General features: G+C 36.7%; 1 long non-coding RNA gene across 1 annotated transcript; it reads right to left on the bottom strand.

Moving 5' to 3' along the window:
• Positions 1-3202: 3202 nt before the first annotated feature.
• LOC126682537 (uncharacterized) lies at positions 3203-3899 on the bottom strand. The gene is made up of 2 exons (XR_007641462.2): positions 3558-3899; positions 3203-3462 (listed from the first exon to the last, which is right to left on the bottom strand). It is a non-coding gene; the product is annotated as an uncharacterized LOC126682537 (long non-coding RNA).
• Positions 3900-7008: the final 3109 nt, after the last annotated feature.

The raw sequence follows: 7008 nt of genomic DNA, 5'->3' as shown, positions 1-7008 counted from the left end.
GCCAAGAAAGGTCCATTGGAACGAGCTACCTATTGGGCAGCAATAGGGTTGCGTGATCACCAACACCGATTTCTAGATGTACTTCTGTCGAGGTATAGAGGTATGCATGTCGTGTAAGTCATTGGGAAAGTAAATGCCCTGACTTCACGGGTAAACCCTGAGACGGCAGTAATACAGTTACGGTCGCGGAATAATCCGCGAAGGCAGTCTGGAGTTCGAAGTGATTTGGTTTTAAAATTTGGGTAGTCTGGAGTTCGGTTAATGGTTTGGTTTGAGGGTTTCAGAAACCGAACCGACCGAATAACCGACCAGACCGAATATACTTAAACTACGTCGTTTTAACCCCTACCCTAATCCCTCCTAAAACGGCAGCGTACCACTCAGCATATATAAACTCCCCTTAAAATTTTCCTAACCCTAAATCTCTGATTCCCTCATTTCTCATGTGTGCAGCCTCTCTCTCTCGACTCTCTCTCTAAAACTCTCTGAAAACCCTAACCCTCTAACCCTAATTCTCTCTATTCTCTCAGTTTCTCACTGATTGAATCTTAAATCTTACACAATACATATTCGTTTAGTCCTAATCTATTGTCATCAACTATTTTGTGCTTTGAATCGAAGAAAATGAAGGTTTTGAACCTTCGTTTCGATTGAAAAAGAGATTAATCTGATAATCTCTTATAGTCTCAGTATCTCACTGAGTTTATCAAAGTTTATGTGAGTATATCTTTGATTACCCTCTGTTTTAGAGGTTTAATTTCAATTTTTAATTTTTAGGGTTTTGATTTCTGCCCTATTTGATGATCGTTTTTTTCCCTTTTCATGTTCAAAACGTGGGATTTATTGATTTCCATGCGATGATCAGGTAAATAATCCATTTCTATTTTTCAGTTTATTCAAGCTCTTATGTCTGTTATGATTTTTTTCTTAAATCTGTAACTGATTGGTTTTTTCCTTCTTTCTTTCATTTCATGTTCTGAACTGGGATTTCTGGGAACCCTTTCGGCTTTGGATTTGATTTTACAAGAACATGTAATTAATATTTAGGGTTTTAATTTTTAAGATTGTTGTTGTGTTTTAAGTTCTTAATATCTGGATGTAAACTAACAACATTTTCTGTTGTTTTGTCTTCTTGGCATGTTTCTGAAAATGTTAAAAGATTCACTCACTTAGTGAATGAGTGAATCTTTTGTGGTGGAAGCCCCTGGACCCTTTGAATCACTCACTAAGTGAATGAGTGATCAAATTTGAGACTCAGACCCACTTGATCCAAAACCTAAATACTAATTTGCTTACCTGCTGTTTGGTCTGCATCTGCTGGTATGTTCTTCATTCCTTGTAATCTTAATGTAATTGAAATGTTGATTTGTATATGCATGTTGGTTTGTATATGTTTGTTTCTGGATGCCTCACTGAGTCACTATGATTGATTGGTTGGTTTGTTTCTTGATGCCTCACTAGTTTTGTAGTCTGTATTTCAATGTAAATGTTTTTTGATGAATCAAACGGTGAAAACCTATTACTTAAAAGTGGTTGGAAGCTAGTTACTAGCATGTTGTTTCATGTTTCTGATGATGATTTAGTTAAATGCTAATCTTTTGGTAAAAACTTAAAGTGGTTTGGAAGCTATTTGTTTGCACTCTAAGTCTGTATATGTTTTATTGATTAAATGCCATTGTTTGCTGACACAGATGTCAAACCTTGACCAACAGCAAGTTGCTGGTGTTGGTGTTGAGGGGGTTGTTAGCTCATTTCCTGAGTTACCCCCTTCAACTCAGCAGCAGCAACCTGTTGCTGCTGGTGAGGGCTCATCTGAGCCTTCTCAGCAGCAACAAGAAGGTGCTGCAGCTGGTGCTACTGGAGCTAAACCAGTTGATAAAAAACGTAAGCAAGTTAGTGTTAGATCTAAAGTGTGGGATCATTTTGAGCGCATTGTTGATGACAATGGAAAATTGATTTTGTCTAAATGCTTGTATTGTGCAAAGACTTATAACTCTGATACTAAAATTAATGGGACTTCTACCCTTAGATCCCATATTCTTTCATGCTTTAAGAACCCTCATAGTAAAGATACTAGACAGGCCTTGTTAACTCTACAACCTGTTGATGCATGTCCTGATGAAAATGAGGGTAAGGGACAATTGGGGACTTGGAAATTTAAGCAAGAAGACATTAGGAAAGCACTGTCTTATATGCTAATCATTGATGAGCTACCTTTTAAGTTTGTTGAGGGTATGGGGTTTAAGAAACTAATGAGTGTTGCATGCCCTAGGTTTCATATTCCTTCTAGATGGATTGTTAACCGAGACTTCTATCAAATGTTTCTTGATGAAAGGTTGAATTTGAAAAATACATTGAGAAGTGGAAGCCAAAGAGTTAGTATCACAACAGACACATGGACTAGTATTCAACGTGTTAATTATATGTGTGTTACTTGCCATTGGATAGATAATGACTGGCTGCTTCATAAAAGAATCATTAATCTTGTACCTGTTTGTGGGCATAAAGGGGACTACATAAGTAAAACACTTGAGAATTGTTTGCTGGGTTGGGGTCTGAAAAATGTTTTCACAGTGACTATGGATAATGCTGGTAATAATAACACTGCAATTGCTGCATTTAAGAAAAAACTCATGTCTTGGGGGACTGATGTGTCTAGATGTGAATATTTGCATATGAGATGTATTGCACATGTCATTAATTTGGTTGTATCTGATGGCTTGAAAGAAATGAGTAGCTCTGTTAAGAAAGTTAGAGATTGTGTCCGTTACATTAGGAACAGTCCATCTAGACTTAAGAAATTTAAAGACCTCATTGCTGATGCTAAACTTGGCACCAAAAAGTCCCTCTGTCTTGATGTGGCAACCAGGTGGAATTCCACTTATCTTATGCTTGACACTGCTTGTTTATTTCAGTCTGTTTTTTAGAGTTATGAAGCATCTGATGAGAATTTTAGGTCTGATATGATTGAAAGCATTCCTAATTTTTTTGATTGGGAAACTGTTAAGAAATTTGCTACTTGCCTGTCCTATTTCTATGTCACAATTTTAAGAATTTCTGGTTCTTTGTATGTCACATCCAACATGCATTTTCAAGAGATTTGTGACCTTTCTATTATGTTGGATGAAATGCTTGTTAATGAGGACATAGAAATTGTGCAAATGGGCAGAAAAATGAGGGAAAAGTTTAACAAATACTGGGGTGATCCTCAGAAGATGAATGTTTTGATTTTTTTTTCACATGTCTTTGATCCAACAAACAAAATGAAACATCTCCTGTTTGCTTTATCTAGTTTATTTGGGTCTGATGAAGGACCAAAATTGTTTCAAACTGTCAATGATAAGTTGACTAGTCTGTTTGTTGAGTATCAAAAAGCCTCTGTGAATGCTACTTCATCTGCATATGTGAGTCTTAGTCAATCTTCAGAGGGTGTTTCTGCTCAAACACCAGTCCTGCCACCACCTGCAAAGAAACATATGTCCCTTATGAAGGCCAAATTTGATATTCAGAATAAGGGTATAGAAAGTGATAGTAGGAAATCTGAGCTGGAAGTGTACCTGAGTGAAGCTACGGTTGAGAATGATGATGCATTCAATATTTTGAAGTGGTGGAAGCTAAACTCAGGGAGATTTCCAATCCTTTCGAGGATGGCTCGAGATATTCTTGCTGTCCCTATCTCTACTGTTGCCTCTGAATCTGCTTTCAGTACGTCTGGAAGAGTACTGGACTGCTTTAGGAGTTCTTTAACTCCAAGATTGGTGGAAGCGCTTGTGTGCACTCAGGACTGGCTTAGAGCAGAATCCTCCCCTTTGGTGATTGAAGAGTGCTTGGAAGAATTGGAACCATTTGAGCAAGGTTATGTGCTTCAACTTTGCTTTTTTTATTTTAAATGTTTTCTTTATATACCTCACATTATCTAGTAATATTATCTTCTGTGTTTGTTCTTATTGCAGAGTTGCCCAACTAAGAAGTTGGACTCTTGCTGCTTTTTGCTTTTGTGTGGCAACTTGGTGTGGAAGCCAAATTTTGCTGATGTTGCTTAATGATGCCTGTTGCCTAATGCTGCCTGTTGCTAAATGCCTAATGCTGCATGGACTGTCCCTGTCCCTAACCAGAAAAACATGGTGGTGGAAGCATAAAGGTTTTGATTTAACTTTGACATTTACATTCATTTTAACTAGTACTGCATTGTTTTAGTTTGAAATTTTAATTGCTTTCTAACTTCAAAATGCTTTACTTTATTGTTTAACTTGTACATTGCTTTAAAACTATCTATTTTAAAGGTTTTTAACATTTTAATTTGATGCTAAACTATCTGTTTTGGTTTCAACTTTTTATTTTCTTTTAAGTTTGAGTTTTTGGGCTATGATAAAGCTTCCACCACTTCAAAATTCTGATACATATAAGGCCTTGATTTATTTGCATGATGAGGCTCTTTGTTAGCCACCGTGCGGATTACATCGTCTTATCCTGATTTAAAAAGTTTAAGTCTGAGCCCCTGGATTTTTAAAAATATCATTTTCTGACTTTAAAATGTAAATACTTGCTGCATTTTTATAGTTCATGTTTGTTAAATTAAACTACTTAAACTTTTAACTTTTCAATTAGTTTAAGTCTGTTTTTGTACTTGCTTTTAAGTTTGAGTTTTTGGGCTATGATGAAGCTTCCACCACTTCATATAATCTGAAACATAATGCCTTGACATATTTGCATGATGAGGCTCTTTGTTAGCCACCGTGCGGATTACATCGCCTTATAAAGATTTGAAAACATTACATCTGAGCCTCTGTTTTTTTTAACAAAATCATTTTTTGACTTTAAAATGATACTTGTTGTATTTTAAAAGTTAAAGTTTGTTAATTTAAAATTACTTCAACTTTCTGATTTCCAATTACTTTAAATTGGTTTCAATTCAGGAAATGAATCTGAATTCTGTGAATCATCATTAATGCTCCCAATTTGCTGCAAATGGCTCTTTTTTGAATGCTATAAATGGCAGTGAGTGGCACAGTTTTATAGTTTTACATTTTTGCTAACTTTTAAACATTAACTTCATTTTTGGATGAATGTAATATTTAACTTATTTTTGTTATTAAATTCAAAGTTGGATGAATGTAATATATAAAGGTTTAGTTATTGATTCAAGTGTCTGTAATTTGCCTTAAGTTGTATTTCAATATTTCTGTTTCAGTTTGTATTCTGAAAAATTTGAAGGGTCTGTAATTTGTTTAATTAGTTTGTTTTGATAAGTTTGTAACTTGTAAATTTATGTTTATACTTATGCTTTTTGAATGAATGAAACTTAATTTTACTAGTATTTATGTTTGCAATTTTTTTTAAAGGCTTTAGCAAAATTGGCCCTTGAATTTAATGGGCTTTTTAAAAGGCCCAAACCGATTTAATTAACCGATACCGAACCGAACCGACCGACAAATTCGGCTAAAAATTATTTCGGTTTTTGGTCAAAAAAATTACGGTTTGGTGCCCAGTATTCTTCATTTCGGTAAGATCAGTTTTGGGTATTTTGAAACCGAACCGACCGATGCTCACCCCTAGTCTTGTGTGTTTTGTATGTTTGTTCCGACTAGCTGTCCAGCAGTCAGACCAGGACTCAGGGGAGTCTGTCACACAGACGGCGGTGCTAAGTAGTAACTTAGCAGTACTGTGAGTTTACGTGTTTAATTTTGAATATCAGTATTCAGCTGTTTTTAAATCCATAAACCGCAATAGTATAAATTTAGCCAAGAAAGGTCCATTGGAACGAGCTACCTATTGGGCAGCAATAGGGTTGCGTGATCACCAACACCGATTTCTAGATGTACTTCTGTCGAGGTATAGAGGTATGCATGTCGTGTAAGTCATTGGGAAAGTAAATGCCCTGACTTCACGGGTAAACCCTGAGACGGCAGTAATACAGTTACGGTTGCGGAATAATCCGCGAAGGCAGTTTCTGATTACGGTCCAGGTACCAGAGATACAGAATTGGACGGCAGTGATTCGGTTCACGGTCTTTATTCTGTTGTTTATAAGTTCCTGAGATTAGTGTGTCTGTTAGGACAATTGTGGACTAGGGTTTCAGATGGATCGATAAATTGGTAATATTTTATATATATATAACTGTTTTATATATATGATGCGATTTTGGTATTTACCTGTAAACTGTTTACTCACTCAGAAATATTTATATTTCTGGCCCCGTTGTTGTTATCCCATTTTCAGGAAATGAGCTTTGAGGTCAGTCGAGCTTCCACATCCCTTCTTCAGGAAAGCTCTTCTTTGGTAATGTACATAGGATTTTGTACTCTTAGTATGCTGCAATAGTATAAGTGTAATGTGCCAGCAGCCGTGCCACTAGTCCTTTGTTTAGATACTCTGATAAGATCTATTGCACGTGTGTGTACCTTTGGGTGGCTGCTTAGTGGCATATTGTATCTAGTTACCGAGTCGGCCTCGTGTGTTTTTGTGAGGGTCAAAAACAGTATGTTTTATATTCGCCGGCTATGTGTAACCGGTCCGCTGTGTATTTTAATATGTTTAATACCACCGTTGCGAGACGCAAAGGTGTCCGCATTATTTTATTAAACATATTAATGGTGGCGTGTGGTCTGGAACAGGGATGCCTGTGTGTTAAGGCAAGCGAAAGATAAGTCCCTGGTTTCCAGTAATCACCACGCCAGGTTTTCAGAAGGAAGCGAGGGTTGAGATAACGAGGTTATCCAACCAGTACTTCTAAAACCAGATTTCGCCTATATGTATAATTTCAGAAATGTGTTTGGGTTAAACGGGAAAAGTTTTAACGGTGTTTTCTGAAAACGGATCGTACGCGAGGAACGTTCCAGTAACAATATTTGCGAAAAATTTCTAGAGGTTCTAGGCTTGCTACGGGTTTCGAAACCACCATTCCCATTCCCTAGCGCCGGTCGTGACTTGGATTAGGGTGGAATTCGGGTCGTGACAAAGGTGGTATCAGAGCAACATTTTGAGTACTCGACCATCCGAAGTACTGTT

This window comes from Mercurialis annua, linkage group LG5 (assembly GCF_937616625.2).
Source record: "Mercurialis annua linkage group LG5, ddMerAnnu1.2, whole genome shotgun sequence".
Classification (NCBI taxonomy): Eukaryota; Viridiplantae; Streptophyta; class Magnoliopsida; order Malpighiales; family Euphorbiaceae; genus Mercurialis; species Mercurialis annua.
The sequence above is the reverse complement of the archived record's forward strand: the minus strand, read 5'-3'. Positions and strand labels throughout refer to the sequence as shown.